Source organism: Hyperolius riggenbachi, chromosome 4, assembly GCF_040937935.1.
Source record: "Hyperolius riggenbachi isolate aHypRig1 chromosome 4, aHypRig1.pri, whole genome shotgun sequence".
Classification (NCBI taxonomy): domain Eukaryota; kingdom Metazoa; phylum Chordata; class Amphibia; order Anura; family Hyperoliidae; genus Hyperolius; species Hyperolius riggenbachi.
Window position 1 is genome coordinate 412,371,660 of NC_090649.1, and position 22,274 is coordinate 412,393,933.

The 22,274-nt window shown below is 45.4% G+C and overlaps 1 protein-coding gene across 3 annotated transcripts in view; it reads right to left on the reverse strand.

The window, feature by feature from the left end:
• The window catches only part of VPS54 (VPS54 subunit of GARP complex), a 128,834-nt gene extending 112,049 nt beyond the window's left edge, over window positions 1–16,785 (reverse strand). For 2 of the 3 annotated variants that reach the window (XM_068232366.1, XM_068232363.1), the window contains exon 1: window positions 16,677–16,785. The gene's annotated coding sequence lies outside the window, so the exon portion shown is untranslated. Of the gene's footprint in view, window positions 1–3,071; window positions 3,443–16,676 lie in introns of those variants that run through there. The other variant, XM_068232365.1, reaches the window with a different exon arrangement.
• Between the last annotated feature and the right edge of the window lie 5,489 nt (window positions 16,786–22,274).

Here is a 22,274-nt window from a genome sequence, read left to right on the forward strand (position 1 = left end):
CAACGTGCAAAACCACTGGATATATTCCAAATGTTAGATCAAGGGAAGATTCCACATGATGATTTATTTGCCAATTATTATCACATTACTTTCCCTGCTGCGAAGGCAGCAAGTAAATTGTGAAGTAACCCAGCAAGCTTCAATAAAGGCTAGCAATAATTCCGTAAAGAATGTCCACACTGAATCCCAGTCGCAGACTCAACAAGTGTGAACCAGGTTCAAAACAGAAACATCAATCAGATGAAGTAAATCATGGATTAGACTCACAAATGGCTCGGCGGCCTCCAAAAAAATGCTGATGCAATGATTCTACACATACATGTAATGTCCACAGTGAATCCCAGTCGCGGACTCAGTGTGAACAACGTTCAAGCCAGGCATGTAGAAAATGGTAGCAGAGAGAAGGTTGGAAGCATGCATGCAGAATAATCAGCAGGGAAGCAAAACTAGTTTATTGCAGATTCATAGCAGATTGGAGTTTGCATAAAAGAAACCAACAAGCAGTGGAGGTGCAAAGCAAGTTCAAATGCATGTAAATTGTTACCAATCCATGTCTGCTTAGTGTGTGGTAGGGATCATCATGCTCCGGTGGCGGTGGTAATAATCCAGGGTTTAGGGTAAATTCAAGTCTAAGAAGTGGATCTCAGCTAGGTGTATGATGTCATATCCTCTAGATTGTAAGCCTTTGGGCAGGGTCCTCCTCCTTTTGTGTCCTACCTGATCATGTACCTCCATTACTGTGAACCCATGCTATGCATCTGAGTGAACCTAACTTGCCTAATCTCCATGCTCCCATCCAGTGACTGACTAAGCATTACCTTGTACTCATACTGTGCTGCATGATCTGGTCTTTCTTGTATTCAGGTATTGTCATTTTGCTGTATGTCACCCCTAAATATTGTCTGTAACCTAAACTAATGTCCAGCACTGCGTAATATGTTGGCACTTTATAAATACAATAAATAAATAAATATTGCTCAACATGTTTCGCCGAATTAACGGCCTCATCAGGAACTTGCATCCTATGCTTTCATATGCAGAGCATATACATACCTCCTAACTTTTTGAGATGAAAAAGAGGGACACTTAAGCCACACCCCTGATCACGCCCCCGTCACACATACCATAAAGATTTCATAAGAAAAACATGTTTTATAATTCAAACCACCCTGTTCCTTTATATCCTGGTAAATTTTCCTTCATATTAATATTTTAAAATTAGTAATATATCAATTTAAAGGATGGGAATAAAGTTTGGAGTCAAACACATTTTTTAGTAGAGGAATATATATAATTTACACAGAAAAAGAGACAAAGTCCTGAAAGAGGGACAAATGAGGAGGAAAGAGGGACAGAGGGACAGGGCTCCCAAAGAGGGTCTGTCCCTCCAAAATAGGGACAATTGGGAGCTATGCATATGAAAGCATAGGATGCCAGTTCATATGAAAGCATAGGATGCCTGGTCATTCATTAAGGCTACTTACACACCAGGACGTTGCGTTTAGGGGACATTATAGGGCACATAACGTGCCCCTAACGCAACGCCTGGTGCTCTGATGTGGACGTCAGAGTGAGCCGCGTTGTGTAGCGCACTCTGGCGTCCGTGGTGCCGCGATGCGTACTCTTGGACGCATGCGGCATCACGTGGTCCCGCCAGCCAATCGCCACACAGAACGGCCGCTCCAGGAAGTAAACACTGCACGTCACACCGTGCAGTGAATATTAATTAGCCATGTGCCTGGCCGCTCTCCACTCCTCCCCAACACTACTGAGCATGTGCGCACAGTCTAACGCGGCTTAGCTGCGCATAACGCACAGCATGCAGCACTCTCAACGGCCGTGCTGCGTTACAATGTAACGCAACGTGGGCACTGTGAACAGCCCATTGATTTTTCATTGCTATGCGGTGGGGCTGCGTTACAGGCTGCACTAACGTGCGCCTGTACCGTCCCACTGTGAAAGCAGCCTTAATCTCAGATTATCTGGTTTTGCTACCAAAATGTGTCAGAAGTTTTAGCAACATTACTACTGTATTGTATGTCTATTATATTATATTAAAGTTTACTATGTTTTCACATGCACCCAAGAGTCAACATGCACGCCAAGAGTTCCTTTTTCATATTTAGCATTTGATATTCCAACTAGCAGGCTGAAACACTAAGCTCTGCAATGTCATGGTTGGGACCAACATAATATGATGGCTGTGATACTTCCCTGCCTACTACTGGTTTTATGCATTTACATATGCTGACTCACAGGTGACTGCGCTCGATACTGACAACAGGTTGGTCATTGGGAAGGACCTTTCTATGCACAACCACAAAGCGTCACAGCAGTAAACAATTCTGACCACTACAGAACGTGGAAATAAACAAACATCACAGCTGGGATCTAAAGGTGGCCACACACACAATACAATAAAATGATCCGATTTTACAGCAATTCAATAAAATCTGATTTCCCGAAAAATCAAAAGCTTTTTTTTTTTAATTTGAGCAATAAATCCGATCAGATTTCACTTTTTTTTCTACGTAATCGATCAGGAGTGCTGGATTTTTCTGATCAATTTTTCTGAAAATTGAATGGTGTAAGGTAGATGGCAACTTCTTTAATATATACAACCAAGCACTTTTCTTAAGAGTTTTCAATCATTTTTTTTTTCATAATTGGGAGAAAAGTGAACGGGTGTGGTACAGTGGTAAGATTTTTCAAATGTTACAATCAATCAGAAAATGACCGCTCTCCCTGGTGCCGCTCGAACCTCCAACGGTGTTAAATACTATTCCCCCTCTGAGTCGTAGCTACTCGGAGGGAGGAGTAATTTAGGGTCTGGCGATCGCTGAACCCCGGAATTACTCTTACACGCCACGTCCAGTATAACAATACTGCTACGGCGGCATCTACTTTCAGAGGACGGCGCTGACCACCAAAACCACCTGCTTCGGTATGGCCACCTTTATAGTGATAGAGATTTTTATGTTGAATTTCACAATTTTTAAACAATCTGTGCCTTCTGTCCCCATTCAGTTGCGAGTTAGCATAAGCACAATTAAAAAAAATACTGTAAATACCTCTTTTGCTGATATTCTACCCATAGTCTTATGCCCACTAATTGCAAAATAAATCAATAAATAGGACTCATGGGCACATTGTTTTGACACATGACATGCTGCAGGATGAGCAACATCGGCTTAACTCCTGAGGGCCCTTTCACACCGCACCCCACCGCCGTGCAATGAAATTCTATGGAGACTTTCACACTGCTACGTTGCAACGCGACCCGATGGAAGTGACGTTTTCACCACATCCCTGACCGGGGCCAGAACTACGTTACCACACGGATTCTGTGGCGAGATGCGTCGGCCCAGAAGTCATGTTAGTCTATGGCAACGTGTAGATTTTTAAACAAACACCGACGCGATGTGGCGGCGCGCATGCACTGAGGCGTATTTAAACAATACGCTTCTGTGTACTTCCGCATACCCAAAGCAGGAAGTGACGGCAAGCGTGCATCACTTCCTGCTTGGCCGGTGGCCAGACAGTGATCACTGTGCAATAGCCCGGTGATCCCTGAAGGCCTGTTTTTGACACAACGCTTCACTGACGCCGGTTTATAGTCTGAAACCGGTCTGATACAGCAGAACGAATCCCTGCAAAATAAGTGCTGACAGTTTGTATTTTCATGTGACCACTAGTGGTCAGTTTACACCTGGCACTATGTGCTCCCTGCCTAATGTTAATGAAGCATGCTTGCAGTTATTCGCACAGCCAGGACTGCCAGGGTGGTACACCTTGCTTGGCAGTGGATACTCCTCTAGGTCTCTGCAGAGAGCTGGGATCAGACTGACGGAAGGGTGAGGAGGGAGCGGACAGCACTTGCAATACTGCTGGAAGGGACTAGCAACAATCAGCTGCAGCACCAGGTATATCACTTTTGATAAAATGTTATGTGCTTTGAAGTAAACCTGTGACCTTCATAAAGGAAGATATCGGATACTTATGCCCGAAGAGTGAAGCCTCTGGAACCCGTGTCCGCATTCCACTGGTGGGACCCCCGAAGAGTGACCTCCCTGCACACTAGCACCATCCCTCTTGGGCTCCACCAGAAGTAGTCCAGCCTGATCTGGTCTGTGCGGCTGCGCAGGCGGCTTGCGGCTGCACTCTAGCACAGACCTGATCTGGCCTGGCTTTTTCCAAAGAAAGATGAGCATGATGGTGCCAGCCCAGAACACCTGCACGACCTGGCAACAAGCTCATTCTCAGGGTTTCCAGCCCTGGAATGGGGCTGCAGAGAAGGACGAGGGAAGCTTCTTTAGGATCTAGAGGCTTCTACCTCCTGAGGTAGGTACCCTCCCAGGGGCACTTTAAAAAAAATAAAATAAAAGTAAACTACAGATGTTTATCAGAAAGCAGGTCCTTGTATATTGCAGACGTATCAAGGAACCTGGAGTAAGGATTATTAGGAAGAATTTGTCAAAAGAAAAAAGTATAGTAGTAATAACTACAATCCATTGTTTCCCAGGACAATAAAGAGATCTTTGCAGCAGTGTTACAGCACAAACTTTTCACCCATTTCGGGCTGGTTCACATGGACGGCAGTAGGCGTCGGGGCAGCCGTAAGCCACGTCGTCCTGTGACGTCTAGTTCGGGGGCGGTGGTACAGCGATCATCGGCTTTAAACACCGCAATTGGTGTTTCTTGTCCCCGGGGACATGAAGCTGCGGCGGCTAGGCGACCCTGGGCGTCACACGCAGCTTCTACGACGCGTTCAATCAGGATCGGAATGTCGCATTTGCTCAATCGCCGGTAACCGCGTGATGCTAAATGCTCCCATTCACTTGAATGGGAGCGTTAAGCTGACGAGTCCCGAACGCTTGGCGGTAAATGCCACCAAGCGCCCGTGTAAACCAGCCCTTAGACTAACCTATTACCTATCTAACCGATTAGGAAAAACAGCAACAAAGTATACTTATCCTGCCCTAGAATGTACTGCTGCCAAGTATGAAACAGAAATAACCATCTCACAGCGAGGTCATGACTCACAGCATGAGAATCACAAATTGCTGAGGCGAGTAGGATCAAAGTCTCTAATCAAGATGTGGGCCTGGCTTATAATCACTGGAGGAAAATTAAGCACTACATTAGTACATATAGGGCGGGTAGCGCAACCCACGGGACATAGGTAAGGTGAGCGTTGCTATGGTAACGCACATTAAAGGGGCACTATGGCGAAAAATGTTAAAATTTAAAATATGTGCAAACAGACAAATATGCTTTTTTTCCCAGAGTAAAAGGAGCCATAAATTACTTTTCTCCTATGTTGCTGTCACTTACAGTAGGTAGTAAAAATATGACCGAAGTGACAGGTTTTGGACTAGTCCATCTCTTCACAGGGGATTCTCAGCAAGGCTTTTATTCTTTATAAAGATATTCCCTAAAATGGATTTACACAATGATGCTGGCCAGCTTCCCTGCTCGCTACACAGTTTTTTGGCAGTTGGACAGAGCAACTGCCTTTCACTAAGTGCTTTGAAAATAAATAGATCCCTGAGAATCCCCCATGAAGAGATGAACTAGTCCAAAACCTGTCGCTTTTGTCAGATTTCTACTACCTACTGTAAGTGACAGCTACATAGGAGAAAAGTAATTTATGGCTCATTTTACTCTGGAAAAAAACGTACTTCTTATTTGTATATGTTTGAACATATTTTAAATTTTACAATTTTTCACTATAGTGCCTCTTTAAGCACGCATTATAACGTGTTACCTTAGCAATGCTTGGATTACCGATGTACCGCAGGTCACGCTATCTGAGCAATGTGAAGCACTTGGCTGGCATTAGTACTGGTAATATTGCTGTGCGCTTTCTGCGCAAGGCAATATTACTGACGGTTTGTGCAACAAGTCCATAGTAACCAATCAGATCTAACTTTTCAGTCCTGCAGGGTAGGTTTGCGCCAGAATTAAATCTAATTGGCCGTTACTAGCAACACCTCATTCCCGTCCATCATCTGATCCAACAAGACAGTTCTCCAAAAATGCTCCTCTCCAGTTAGATGTTAGTTTTCCTTTAATAAGACATTTTCTCCAAATAATTCCCAATACCTGTACTTATTTAGACGTTAATCACTTAAAGAGAACCTGAACTGCAAATTAAAAGTCAAAATAAACATACACACCTTATACTTCCCTCCTATGTAGTCTCCTCATCAATCCCTTTCTCCTCTCCTGCATCCTGTTTGTCCACTGTGATCAATGGAATTCTCTGTCCTCCATATTGAAAATGGCCATTACCCCATAGCAGCTTCCTGGTCAGCACACTGTTAAACTGAAATATTGCCCACTTGAGCCATAGGAAAACATGGACATTACCTTTTACATTCAGCTGTAACTGACAGCAGCTGATGTATAACTGACAGCAACTGGTATATTTCAGTTCTGACAAAATATTGTCAGATCTGAAAAGGATCACTGTAAGAAGAAAATGGTGAGCTTCTGCGATGAACTGACGGTGAAGTAAGTATTTAATATTCAATTGCAGCTACATCATTTATTTTAAAGAACTTTACTCAGTTCAGATTCCCTTTAAAACAGGAACAATGATACAGTGACATGCCAAACCTGAAACGTACAAATACAACAACAACAAATAACATTTGTAAAGCGCTTTTCTCCCATGGGACTCAAAGCGCATAAGCATGGCTCCGACCATCGTGGTACAGATTAAGAATTTTATAAGTCTGGAAATGCCAGGCTAAACAGGTGGCTTTTCAGTCTGGATTTCAATAGCTCCAGGGATGGTGCTGTCTTTACTGGGTGTGGCAGGGAGTTCCAAAGAGTAGGGGCAGCATGACAGAAGGCTCTATCTCCAGATTTTTTGAGGTGCACTCTGGGAGTGACCAAGTTTATAGAACTTGCTGATCTGAGGTTGTGAGAGGTGTGGTGCAGCTTCAGCAGGTCCTTCATGTATCCAGGGCCCAGATTGTGCAGGGATTTGAATGTCAGCAGTCCAATCTTGAAGAGTATTCTCCATTCTACTGGTAGCCAGTTCAGTGAGCGAAGGATCGGTGTAATGTGACAGTGGCGAGGCTGGTTTATTAGCAATCTGGCAGCAGCATTCGGCACTAATTGCAGGCGACGCAGGTCCTTTTTGGGGAGGCCAGCATAAAGAGCATTGCAGTAGTCCAGCCGTGATGTGATGAAGGTGTGGATTAGGGTTGGAAGATCCTCTGGGGGAATCAGATGTTTAATCTTTGCAATGTTCTTCAGATGAAAGAAGGAAGATTTAACTACAGATGAAATTTGGTTTCTGAAACTCAATTCCCCATCGATTAGCACGCCAAGGCTGCGCACAAGGTTGGAGCTGTTTATGCCTGAATTCCCGATCCTGATTGGTGTTGCTTTAGGATAGAGCTGTTTTGATGGCGAGTGCTGGCTTTGGACAAACAGGACCTCAGTTTTGTCAGCATTCAGTTTCAACCAGTTATCATTCATGGCATATGAGGACTCTACATGTGATATGTGGACAGCATGGTAGATAAAAGTGTGTACACCTTCAAATCAGTGTTTCCCATATGGACCGAGCTCAATCCTTAGCACAACACTGCAGGCAACAAGCGCTATAGTGACACATGGCTTGGGTGTGGCCAGTGTGTACTGTTCCTATGAAGTAAGATAGAGGGATGATGAAGCAGTGTACGATGGGAGGGGCTTCAGGCGAGCAAGGTAAGTGCAAGAACAATCCTCTCGTTTGTCAGTGTGACTAATGCTAGCAATACACGGTACGTTTTGTACTGTGTAATCGAGCTGCTGATGGCTCGATTGATAAAATCCGACGTGCCCGATCACCCGCCGGATCAATTCCCCGCTCGATACCGCGGGCAGGACAATAGAAGAAAATGAGGAGAAGATAAGCGCCCGCAGGGACAAGCGGGAATCGATCCAGGTGCCCATGGGGATGCGCCGGAATCGATCCAGCGGCTCTATTACAAAATCGTACCGTGTATTCCTAGCATAAGTGATGTGGCATTCCAGATCTCTAAGTGACCTTGTGGGACACCTGTACACACATAAGATGCTTGGCCAAAGATGGCCCCAAATGGCCAGTTTCTATCTAGCGTGTATGGGACTTAAAACAGAATGAAACTTACATACATTTAATTAAAATATGTTTTCATGCATTTTATTACCCATACAGTTATATTTGCTTTTGTCCACAAAATACAAGTTCCCAAAGTACAGTTTATGTGCTCTGAAAGCTGCCACTACATTTTATTGCATAGCTGCTGTATTTCTATATTAAAAAGTATCTAGTGACCATTTATTTCCTTTTTCAACTTCTGTGAAGCATGCAGCTGAGATTAAGAACTGCCAGGAATGTTTACTATTTGTGACTGATAAGTAAACAAAAAACAACGTAATCACTTCCTCACCATAGGTTGCTAAGCTTCCCATTGAAGAAGGAAGTACTGTGTTTACCTGTTTAAATTGAGTTCTGCTCATAATTCTTTTCTCCTATAAGGTTTTATGCTATAATTAATCTATTAGATCAGTGAAGAGATGCTGGATTTCATTAACACTTACAGATTTGAATCTCCACAGGACAAATCTGTATGGAGATTGTATAGGTTTCCTACAGGCACTCTGGGGTCCTCCTAGACCCCAAAAAAAGCATACCAGTATGTTAATTGGAATCAGAAAACAGTAGGAACATTATACTGTGACTGTGGTATAGACATTACATTGTGAGCTCCTCGGAGGAACAGCTAGTGATATGAGCTGTCAGCGTGCTCTGCAAGGCACTGCTAAACAATATATACAAATAATCCCCAGTGAGTTATTGTGGTTTGCTTTAGCTCATGTTTAAACCACAACTTTTCTTTTTTTAGTTTGCATAAAAGGTGAGTCAAAGGACAATATCAAAAAGAGAAACCCACTTTCAGGCACAGATCTAATCATGTTATGTCATTGCCATTTAACTAAATAACCAAATATTACTTTTTGAGACAGGGGTCACACTTGATGGAACCGCATGCAGTTTCATTGCATGGCGAATTGCACCAGACAGCCTGGGTCACATTTAGGCTGGGTTCACACATAAAATGTGTACAGTTCTGTTCCAGTCCTGTCAGTTTTCTTCAATTTGCATCAGTTTTGTATCAATTTTCTATGGCTGGGTTCACACATACATTTCTACAGTTCCGTTCCAGTCCTGTCAATTTTGTATTAGTTTTCTATGGCGGTGTTCACACATAAAAACCTGTACAGTTTTGTTCCTGTCAGGTAAAACTGATAGAAAACTGATGTAAAACTGACAGGACTGAAACAGAACTGTACGGATTTATGTGTGAACCCAGCCTTAGTGCGGCTTCCACTTGCAGGAAGAAAAAAAACTTGCTGCTTGGACTACTTTTCTGCACCCTGGGTGCAATTCCTATTGCCAACAATCCGTTGCTGTCCGCTGATGCGCATGGAAAACATGCATTAAAATGTAAGAATCGTAGGGGCATTTACCATGGACCAAAATGTGATCCCTCTTTGGCTTCTACTGTAAAAAAAATAATTTTTAAAGGATACCTAAATTGACATGAAAATGTGTCTATTATTGGGTCCCAATACTTACAAGGTCCTTTCCATTCCATAGATCTGTCCTGGTTGGTTGTGGGTTGAACTGAAGCCAGTTGAATAAAAGCTTTAGTAGCTCTCTTCCTTCAGTGCAGGCTTTGCCCTACTCTCTGCTCCGTTTGTCTGCGCTCCCACTCAGGTGTGTACAGCAGCTGTGGCCAGGAATGTTCTGAGTATGGGCACTTTAGAAGTGCTGCTCATGTCACTTCAATAATTCAAAAAGTACGGTAATACCCAGCCTTCCCTTAGGAGCTTTGTGCTCCAGATGATGGCTGCAGCTATCTCCTACAAATAGATGGTGATGCTGTACATTTTTATCAGGGGAATGTTCATAAAACTACACACACACGGCTTGTACCTAGGCTAATTCTTTCCTAAGATTCAGCTGTGTTCCTGACCTTAGAAGAAGCAGCTGCAGGTGTCCATAGGCTGCAGGATCCTTTTATTTCATGATGCTGGACCGGAAACACCCACAGCTGGGAACAAGCACGTTTGAACTGGGTATGCATGAGTTCATAAATCGTGCATGCCCAGCAACTGAAAGCACTTGCAAGCATCTTTGTTTCTTCTTGCACAAGCACTTCCTTTTACTGGGCACACATGGTTTGTGAATTCCTGCCTGCACAGTGCATATATGCTGCAGCCATTGGTGCAACTAACTGCCAACAAATAAGCAACAGGCATCATTACTTGGGAATGCAGGTACTCTGGAAGCAAAGGGCACCAGTAAGTGCTTATTATAAGGTAAGTGGACACCAATTACGGTAATCCAATCTTTCTTAAAGTGGAATAAAGGCTAATACTTTTTTTTGTTATTTTAGTTTTAAATCAAGTGGAAATTAGTAATAAAGCTGTCAGATTTTTGCTGCTGTCCACATCATCAACTGACATATGTACCCTCAATTCCAGCTGCCTGCACATGGGATCCCTCCTCGGCAGGTAAATCCTCAGCTGCCTACACACGGGATCCCTCCTCGGCGCGTTACAGTTTAACAATGGGCGATGTTACAGTTTAACAATATGCTGACCAGGAAGCTGTTATGGGCAATTTTCAAATTGTAAGACGGAGAATTCCATTGATCACAGTGGACAAACAGGACACAGGAGAGGAGAAAGAGATTGATGAGTACATAGGAGGTAAGTGTGACATGAGTATGGTTACTTTGACTTTTAATTTTCAGTTTGCTTTAACATTGAGTGACTTGTTAGGCTCTGTTCACATCTAATTTAGAAATTGCTGACGGCAGCGATTTTTAATTTTTTTGTGCATTTTTATTTTCCCCCTCCCTTGCTCCACTGAGTGGTACAATTTTGTGCAAAACGCTTTTGTAAGCGCTTTTGCAGAGCGATTCCACTTTTTTCACTTCCTAACATCAGTCAGGAAGTGAATTCTTTGACCTGGAAAAGAATAAATACAATGTATTTATTCTTAAACAAACTCTGAAGCCAATTCAAAATCTCGTTTTTACCTTCCATGTATGTTAAGAAGTATCAGTAGACCTAAAACGCTGCATTCCCGCGGCAGAACGAGGGGTTTAGCCCCCCAAATCCTGGGGAGGCAGAGCTTTGAGCTGTAGCTCTGCCTCGCTGAAGTCAATCTGCCCGCGGATCTCCACCTCTCCCCGCCCATCTCTGTGAAGGAAGGCGCCCCTCTCTGTGAAGGAAGACTGAGAGGAGCGGGGAGAGGCGGCGATCAGCGGAGATTGACTACAGTAGAGGCAGAGCTACAGTGCTAAGCTCTGCCTCTACAAGGAAGAGCTGCCTGAAATTTGCCCAGAGGATTTGAGGGGTCTAAACCCCTCGTTCAGCCACAGTAATGCATCGTTTTAGGTCTACTGATACTTCTTAAAGGGACTCCGAGCTCACCCAAAAAAAGAAAGTTGTACTCACCAGGGGCTTTCTCCAGCCCAGTGCATGCGCAGTACTTTCACGCCGGCCGCCGTGATGACGCGAGTCGCCCGGCGTGTGACGTCAGCCGCGTCATACGCGGAAGGAGCAGCCCGACACTCTGCTGAGTGTCGCCCGGGCTGCAGCCTGTCAGCCATTCCGGAGCGGGGAGAAGGAGAGGAGCCAGGACGCCGGCGTGGGACCTCCCGACCAGCACTGGGCTGGAGAAAGCCCCTGGTGAGTACAACTTTCTTTTTTTGAGTGAGCTCGGAGTCCCTTTAAACATGGAAGGTAAAAACGAGATTTTAATTTGGCTTCAGAGTCTCTTTAAAACCGCAAACGCAATCACCGCATAAAGCAATTTTGTGAGCATTTAGTGCTCTTCCGATACCTTCCATTAGAGCAAAATCACCCCAAAAAATGGTACAGGCACCACTTTGCGGAGCACAAAGCAGACAAAACGCGCAGATTTGAACCTTCTCATAGAGAATCATTGCACAAGCGTTTTGTGGGCAATTTTGAAAATCACCTGCGCTTGAAAAAAGCCCGAAAATGCCCTAGATATGAACGAGCCCTCAAAGTAGGCCTTTACTGGGAGATAATGAAAGCTGCCATTGCTGACCTGGTTCTAAACTAGTAATTGCCTGGTTATCACACTGATCTGGTTTAAGCAGTTTCAGTCACACCACACCAACAAGCATATAGCTAATGTAGGAACAGGTCTATAAACTCATTCTAGATCAGTGACTCAGAAGGTATTCAGTGGCGGCTTCAGTTTCAGATTTTTGGGGGGGCTCAAAGGGGGCACAAGGGCTGGCAGGTGGGGCTCACGGGGGGGGGGGGGGGGAGATTTTGCTGCGCGTGCAACAATGGGCGTGGTCATAACATAATGTGGGCGGGGCTAAGTGTATTGTACCAGCTAATGTAGTTACATAAAAGAAATAGTAAGTAGTTGCACATAATGACAGACAGCTTTTCACCAGTAAATGCACATAATGACAGACAGCCTTTCACCAGTAAATGCATGTAATGAGAGACAGCATTTCACTTGTAAATGCACATAAGAGACAGCTTTTCACCAGTAAATGCACATAATGACAGACAGCCTTTCACCAGTAAATGCATATAATAAGAGACAGCCTTTCACCAGTAAATGAACATAAGAGACAGTGTTTCCCCAGTAAATGCACGTAATGACAGACAGCGTTTCCCCAGTAAATGCACGTAATGACAGACAGCGTTTCCCCAGTAAATGCACGTAATGACAGACAGCGTTTCTCCAGTAAATGCACGTAATGACAGATACCATTTCTCCAGTAAATGCACGTAATGACAGACAGCGTTTCCCCAGTAAATGCACGTAATGACAGACAGCGTTTCCCCAGTAAATGCACGTAATGACAGACAGCGTTTCCCCAGTAAATGCACGTAATGACAGACAGCGTTTCCCCAGTAAATGCACATAATGACAGACAGCGTTTCCCCAGTAAATGCACATAATGACAGACAGCGTTTCCCCAGTAAATGCATGTAATGACAGAGGATGAGGCACAGACAGACACACAATGGGGCACAGAGGATGGGGCACGGACAGACACACAATAGGGCATAGAGGATGGGGCACAGAAAGACACACATTTGGGCATAGAGGATGGAGCAGACACAAAGACACACAATGGGGCATAGAGGATGGGGTATACACACAGACACACGTTGGGGCATAGAGGATCCTGCCAGCGCGCTCCCTCCTCTGTGCTGCCATCATCTACCAGTGCCATAGTGGCCTTGTGAACTGGTGGCATACATAGATGAGTGTGTATATATTGCCAGGACACTAGAGGCACCGAGAGATGACGGCAGCACACCTGAAATCTATTTAAAAGCGATCTGTGGTGTGTGGCAATAATAGATTCCTTCCTGTTCAGATGTCCATCAGAGAGGGATCTATCTTTTGAGAACATCAGGAGACAGTCTTGCCAGTGTATGGCAGGCTTTAAACAAAAATAAGACATGAAATAGACACGTTACTTCCCATGTATACACAGTGGCCCCACCTACTATGCCATGTGTACACAGTGGCCCCACATACTATGCCATGTATACACAGTGGCCCCACATACTATGCCATGTATACACAGTGGCCCCACATACTATGCCATGTATACACAGTGGCCCCACATACTATGCCATGTATACACAGTGGCCCCACATACTATGCCATGTATACACAGTGGCCCCACATACTATGCCATGTATACACAGTGGCCCCACATACTATGCCATGTATACACAGTGGCCCAACATACTATGCAATGTATACACAGTGCCCCACCTAATATGCCATGTGTACACAGTGGCCCCACATACTATGCCATATATACGCAGTGGCCCCACATACTATGCAATGTATATACAGTGGCCCCACCTAATATGCCATGTGTACACAGTGGCCCCACATACTATGCAATGTATATACAGTGGCCCCACATACTATGCAATGTATATACAGTGGCCCCACCTAATATGCCATGTGTACACAGTGGCCCCACATACTAAGCCGTGTGTACACAGTGGCCCCACATACTATGCCATATACACAGTGGCCCCACATACTATGCCATGTATACACAGTGGCCCCACATACTATGCCATGTATACACAGTGGCCCCACATACTATGCCATGTATACACAGTGGCCCCACATACTATGCCATGTATACACAGTGGCCCCACATACTATGCCATGTATACACAGTGGCCCCACATACTATGCCATGTATACACAGTGGCCCCACATACTATGCCATGTATACACAGTGGCCCAACATACTATGCAATGTATACACAGTGCCCCACCTAATATGCCATGTGTACACAGTGGCCCCACATACTATGCCATGTATACACAGTGGCCCAACATACTATGCAATGTATACACAGTGGCCCCACCTAATATGCCATGTGTACACAGTGGCCCCACATACTATGCCATATATACGCAGTGGCCCCACATACTATGCAATGTATATACAGTGGCCCCACCTAATATGCCATGTGTACACAGTGGCCCCACATACTATGCAATGTATATACAGTGGCCCCACCTAATATGCCATGTGTACACAGTGGCCCCACATACTAAGCCGTGTGTACACAGTGGCCCCACATACTATGCCATGTATACACAGTGGCCCCACATACTATGCCATGTGTACACAGTGGCCCTACATACTATGCCATGTGTACACAGTGGCCCTACATACTATGCCATGTGTACACAGTGGCCCTACATACTATGCCCGTGCCATGTGTACACAGTGGTACCACATACTATGCCATGCATACACGGTGGCACCACATACTGTGCCATACATACACAATGGCAACACATACTATGCCATGTGTATACGATGGCACCACATACTATGCCATGTGTACATGGTGGCACCACATACTATGCCATGCATACACGGTGGCACCACATACTGTACCATACATACACAATGGCACCACATACTATGCCATGTGTACACGGTGGCACCACATACTATGCCATGTGTACATGGTGGCACCACATACTATGCCATGTGTACACGGTGGCACCACATACTATGCCATGAGTACTGGTGGCCCTACATACTATGCCTGTGCCATGTGTACACAGTGGCACCACATACTATGCCATGCATACACGGTGGCACCACATACTGTGCCATACATACACAATGGCACCACATACTATGCCATGTGTACACAGTGGCACCACATACTATGCCATGTGTACATGGTGGCACCACATACTATGCCATGAGTATACGGTGGCACCACATACTATGCCATGTGTACACGGTGGCACCACATACTATGCCATGCGTACACAGTGGCCCCACATACTATGTCATGTGTACACTGTGGCACCACATACTATGCCATATACATACACAATGGCACCACATACTATGCCATGCGTACACAGTGGCCCCACATACTATGTCATGTGTACACTGTGGCACCACATACTATGCCATATACATACACAATGGCACCACATACTATGCCATATATACACAGTGGCACCACATACTATGCCATATATACACAGTGGCACCACATACTATGCCATGCGTACACGGCGGCACCACATACTATGTCATGTGTACACAGTGGCCCAACACACTATGCAATGTATACACAGTGGCACCACATACTGTGCCATGTATACACAGTGGCCCAACATACTATGCTATGTATACACAGTGGCACCACATACTGTGCCATGTATACACAGTGGCCCAACATACTATGCAATGTATACACAGTGGCACCACATACTGTGCCATGTATACACAGTGGCACCACATACTATGCCATATATACACGGTGGCACCACATACTATGCCATATATACACGGTGGCACCACATACTATGCCATGCGTACACGGCGGCACCACATACTATGTCATGTGTACACAGTGGCCCCACATACTATGTCATGTGTACACGGTGGCACCACATACTATGCATGCCATGTGTACATGCTGGCACCACATACTATGCCATATACATACACAATGGCACCACATACTATGCCATATATACATGGTGGCACCACATACTATGCCATGCGTACATGGTGGCACCACATACTATAACATTCATATACAGTAACACCACATACTATGCCGGATGAATGCGGTGGCACCACATACTATGCCGGGTGAATGCGGTGGCACCACACACTGTGCATTGCATACATGGTGCCAACACACACTATGCCATGCATACACAGTGGCACCTAATACCATGCCATATGTATGCAGTTGCACCACATACCATGCCATGTGTACACTGTGGCACCACATACTATATACAGTGCCAGTGCACAGCACACACAAGCCTCACATTATAATGCTCAATGTAAGCATGCCTGACCACAGCTGACTGCGAGGATTCCCTGCCAGAACGTGGGAACAGCTGTAAGCAGCAGACTCGGGCCTGACTGCTTGTGTCTTCCATACAGCAGCTGAGACGTGTATACACTTCTGTAGGCCAAAGCCGGGGACTCTCCCAATGAGCTATCCGCGCTATGCCGCTCCCGGCCAGGCCTATAACCCCAGCAGCTCCCGGCCTCTGGTGACCGAGATCCCCTCCCCATCCCCGGTACCTGCAGTCACGCGTAGCAGCATCTCCTGAGCGGCCAGAACCCAGAGTACCGGCACCACTGCCCGGCATGCACCGCGGCACACACCGGGGGAGGAGAGAGGCGGCCGCTCACTGGCTGAGTGGCTGTGGTTGAGCCGGGGAGGACACCGGGGAGGAAGCCGCACTGCACTGACAGCGACGCGCCTACCTGTCTCTCCACCGCTGGACATAGACTTTTGTTTTGTTTACAGACATTATATTCAATTTTGTAATACCTGTTGTTATTATTATTATTATTGCCATTATCCGAACTTTTGCTATTATTGTTTTTATTGTTATCATTGATTACTGTTGTTACTGTCAATAAAGTTATTAGGATTTTTTAATGCTTATTAGTGTTTCAAAAGACTCAACCTGGGCCACATAAGCTATACAGCTATAAAACGCTGCTTTATTTTATTATAGAGCATCTGCATGGACTTTTTATGTTTTCCCCATGTTTGGCTGGGTGTCCCCCCACATCCTAAAAACATTCAAGGGTAGGGCAGTGGTTCCCAACCTTTTTGGAGTCGTGACACATCAAACCAAACGTTCAGATCTCCGTGACACGTAGACTAAATGCATGTAATGAGAAACAGCGTTTCCCCACTAAATGCACATAAGAGACAGCGTTTCACCAGTAAATGCAGGTAATGACAGACAGCCTTTCACCAGTAAATGCACGTAATGAGAGACAGCGTTTGCCCAGTAAATGCACATAATAAAAGACCTCTTTTCACCAGTAAATGCACATAATAAGAGACAGCTTTTCACCAGTAAATTCACATAATAAGAGACAGCTTTTCACCAGTAAATGCACATAATAAGAGACAGCTTTTCACCAGTAAATTCACATAAGAGACAGCTTTTCACCAGTAAATGCACATAATAAGAGACAGCTTTTCACCAGTAAATGCACATAATAAGAGACAGCTTTTCACCAGTAAATTCACATAATAAGAGACAGCTTTTCACCAGTAAATGCACATAATAAGAGACAGCTTTTCACCAGTAAATTCACATAATAAGAGACAGCTTTTCACCAGTAAATTCACATAAAAAGGGACAGCTTTTCACCAGTAAATGCACATAATAAGAGACAGCTTTTCACCAGTAAATGCACATAATGACAAACAGCCAGTTGTCCCCAGTATATGTAGGCAGGGGTATATGTGCCCAGTATATATAGCCAGGGATATATGTGCCCAGTATATGTAGCCAGGGGTATATGTGCCCAGGATATGTAGGCAGGGGTATATGTGCCCAGGATATGTAGCCAGGGGTATATGTGCCCAGTATATGTAGGCAGGGGTATATGTGCCCAGGATATGTAGCCAGGGGTATATGTGCCCAGGATATGTAGGCAGGGGTATATGTGCCCAGGATATGTAGGCAGGGGCATATGTCCCCAGTATATGTAGGCAGGGGCATATGTCCCCAGTATATGTAGGCAGGGGCATATGTCCCCAGTATATGTAGGCAGGGGTATATGTCCCCAGTATATGTAGGCAGGGGTATATGTCCCCAGTATATGTAGGCAGGGGTATATGTCCCCAGTATATGTAGGCAGGGGTATATGTGCCCAGTATATGTAGCCAGGGGTATATGTGCCCAGGATATGTAGGCAGGGGTATATGTGCCCAGGATATGTAGCCAGGGGTATATGTGCCCAGGATATGTAGGCAGGGGTATATGTCCCCAGTATATGTAGCCAGGGGTATATGTCCCCAGTATATGTAGCCAGGGGTATATGTCCCCAGTATATGTAGCCAGGGGTATATGTGCCCAGTATATGTAGGCAGGGGTATATGTCCCCAGTATATGTAGGCAGGGGTATATGTCCCCAGTATATGTAGGCAGGGGTATATGTCTCCAGTATATGTAGGCAGGTGTATATGTCCCCAGTATATGTAGGCAGGTGTATGTCCCCAGTATATGTAGCCAGAGGTATATGTCCCCAGTATATGTAGCCAGGGGTATATGTCCCCAGTATATGTAGGCAGGTGTATATGTCCACAGCATATGTAGGCAGGTGTATATGTCCCCGGTATATGTCCCCAGTATATGTAGCCAGAGGTATATGTCCCCAGTATATGTAGCCAGGGGTATATGTCCCCAGTATATGTAGGCAGGTGTATATGTCCCCAGTATATGTAGGCAGGTGTATATGTCCCCAGTATATGTAGGCAGGTGTATATGTCCCCAGTATATGTAGCCAGAGGTATATGTCCCCAGTATATGTAGCCAGGGGTATATGTCCCCAGTATATGTAGGCAGGTGTATATGTCCACAGTATATGTAGGCAGGTGTATATGTCCCCGGTATATGTAGTCAGGGGTATATGTAGCCAGGGATATATGTGCCCAGAATATGTAGCCAGGTGCCCCCCCAGGAGGAGAGAGCGAGGGAAGGAGAGCGGCACCTCAGGGTGCTCTCGCTCTCTCCTCCGGAACGAAGTGCGGTGGCTGGCAGAGCTGGTCTCGTCGCCGGCGCGGGATGATTTGCTGCTACTCTGGCCTGATCCAGAGCAGCGGCTGCAGAGCCAGAACTTCCGGCCGGCGCATGGAGCGACACGGAAGGTAAGTCCCGCCCACTGCCAAGTGCCGGCAGCCCGCCACAGTTAGTATCGGAGGGGAGAGTGAGGGAGGCAGAGCACCCTAAGGTGAGAGAAGGGGGGGAGATGGCCCCCTTCTCCGCCGCTGCCCACAGTTCTTCTCCCTCCACTGCGCTGCTCCCCTCCGAGAGCCGCGACACATACCCAAAGCTGCCGCGACACATGTATGTGTCGCGGCACATGAGTTGGGAACCACTGCTGTAGGGGCTTTAAAAAAAAAAAAAAAGGTTTTACTTACCTGGGGCTTCTACCGGCCCCCTGCAGACGTCCTGTATCTGTGCACCTTTCATTATCGCTGACTTGCAAGTCTACTGCGCCTGTCAGCCCTGGCCATGCGCCTCCTCGTTCGCACTCCTAACGCTGGGAGCATCCTGTGCAGACGCAGTGCAAGAACAAAAATAGGTACACCAAGAGCCCCAATAGTGTAATATGTAATGTACTGGTAAATGGTTACTAGATAGAGTAAATATTAATACTCACAAACCAGAGTTACCATTAGGCAACCACTGTAAAGGCAGGTGGGGAGATTTTCCTGACCCCACTCAGGAATAAGAAGTCTCTCTGTAGATGAGAAAAAGGAGGTTCAACCCTCCACCCAGGGTGGATTCAATATTATGCAGGAGAACAGAGGTGCCAATAGGATAAAAGGAAGCTAAATGAGCTTAAAAACCAAATGCTTGGTAAATAGAGGAGGTAGTGGTGGACTTACCTCCTCCAAGTAGACACATGACGACTGTAGTAAAGACAGTCAATCTATTTGGAGTTCATAAATAAAAGATATTGACTGTCTTTACTACAGTCGTTGTTTACTTGGAGGAGGTAAGTCCACCACTGCCTCCTCTATTTACCCAGAATTTGGTTTTTAAGCTCATTTGGCTTTCTTTTATCCTTTTGGCGCCTCTGTTCTCCTGCAGTAGAAGAACAGCTCGTACTGCGCCTGCGCAGGACCCTCACTGCGACAGGAGCACAAACAAGGATGTGCCAGTGGTAGGCTGCTGAGTTTCTGTTATTGCTGCTGGCATAGTGGCAGCTGCAAGCGAGTGGCTGTCACAAAAACTACATTGTCTTTCTGAATTTTTATTTACATGTTCTTACTAATCTCCCTAACATATCTAATACATTTGGTGATGATTGCACATATGAGGGCTTTGCAATTAACTGCAAAAGTTGGGGACATTGACTTCCATGTAAAATACCAAATGGACAGCAAAACTAGGAGCTCAGAATTCTGACAAATTTGCAATTCCGCTGTTCTCATCATTCCTAGTAGTAATATCTGCAAGCCATTGGAGTTTCCCTGGGTACCTGCTATACCAAATAGCTACCTTACTTGCTCTTTTTCAATACTGATTACATTTTAACCAATTTCGTGAATTTGTTGTAAATGGAGTGCTCTTTTCTCACAGTAAATAGCTTATTAGTAGGATTAAAGTGACACCTACTGTCTTTCTTATGTACTGCAGAGTAGCCATTGGTGTATTAAAGTGTACCTGAAGCTCGGGTACAAATTGAGATACTTACCTAGAGAGAGGGAAGCCTCAGGATCCTGTTGAGGCTCCCCTCCCTGCTCTGATGTCCCCCATCGCAGAGCATGCTCCCTCCTGAATATTAGCGACAAGGCATCGTCACTAATCATATCGGGTGCTCCGTGCTACTGCACATGCACGGCCGTACTTGCTTGTCTACTGCGCGGCCACACTGCAAGAAGAGGAGCTGTGTAGAAAGGCCACGCTCAGCGATGGGGGAGACCGGACCTCCAAGGGTAACCTCAATAGGATCCTGAGGCTTCCCTCTCTTCAGGTGAGTATCTTATTTTGATCCCGAGCTTTGGCTCGGGATCGCTTTAATAAATAGTTGCCAGCTAATTATAACGTCCATAACCCTACATAATACATGTCAAACTCTGGCCCTTAGGCCAAATCTGGCCCTCGGAGCAATCAAATCTGGCCTGCAACTTGGTCTCAGTGTTCAATTTCAGCCCACTTTGTATTTCAGTTTGACACCCCTGCCCTACTGCAAGTATTTGTACAAAACTCTTATTACACATGAGTGTGTAAAAAAAAAAAAAAAAAAAAAAAAAAAAGTTGGACATTTTGACCTCCATTCACTAAGCTTATCTCCTGTCTTTAATAACATTTCTAGAGTTATCACCATGGTGATGAGGCATCAGGCATGTAGTAATCAGGAAACATTTTACCTCAGGCAAGCCTAAAGTTAACTCTTCAATCCTTAAAATAACTCCAGAATGCTAAAGTTAAAGACAGGCTGTTAATTAACTGCGTGTGAAAATAACTACAGAGAAGTCAACTTAAAGAGAATCTGTACTCTAATATTCTTACAATAAAAAGCATAACATTCTATTCATTATTTTCTCCTGTGCCCCTCTGTGCTGTTTCTGCTACTCTCTGCTGCAATCCTGGCTTGTAATTAACAGTTTTAGGCAGTGTTTACAAACAAACCAACCAGCTTCTAATAGGCTCAGCTAAGCATAGTGTGTGAGTCATTCAGAGTGTGCAGGGGGCCTGCAGAGGGTGTGTATCGCTTCTACCAATCACAAGCAGCCCTGCACATTCCACACAATCAAGCCTTAGCCCGACAAACAGGACAGAGGAAAGATACATTGATTTATTACAGAGACAGTGCAGTTAGGAAAGACTGCAGTAAGCCAGAGCAGATTAGAACAGGCATAGGAACTTATAGGATAGAAGAACTAAGGCTGAAAAATTTGTTACAGAGTCTCTTTAAAGGGACTCCGAGCTCTAACTAAAATCAAAATCTGAACTTGCCTGGGGCTTTCTCCAGCCCACCGTAGGTTGGGAGGTCCCTCGGCGTCCATCTGGCTCTTCTCCCAGGCCTTGGTCTGAAATGGCTCCCCGGCGGCTCCCGGCGACACTGGGCCCGAGTGTCGGGCTCCTTCTTCCTGAAAGCTGACGTCAGTCGTCACCACGCCAGCCGCCGGGGAGCCAT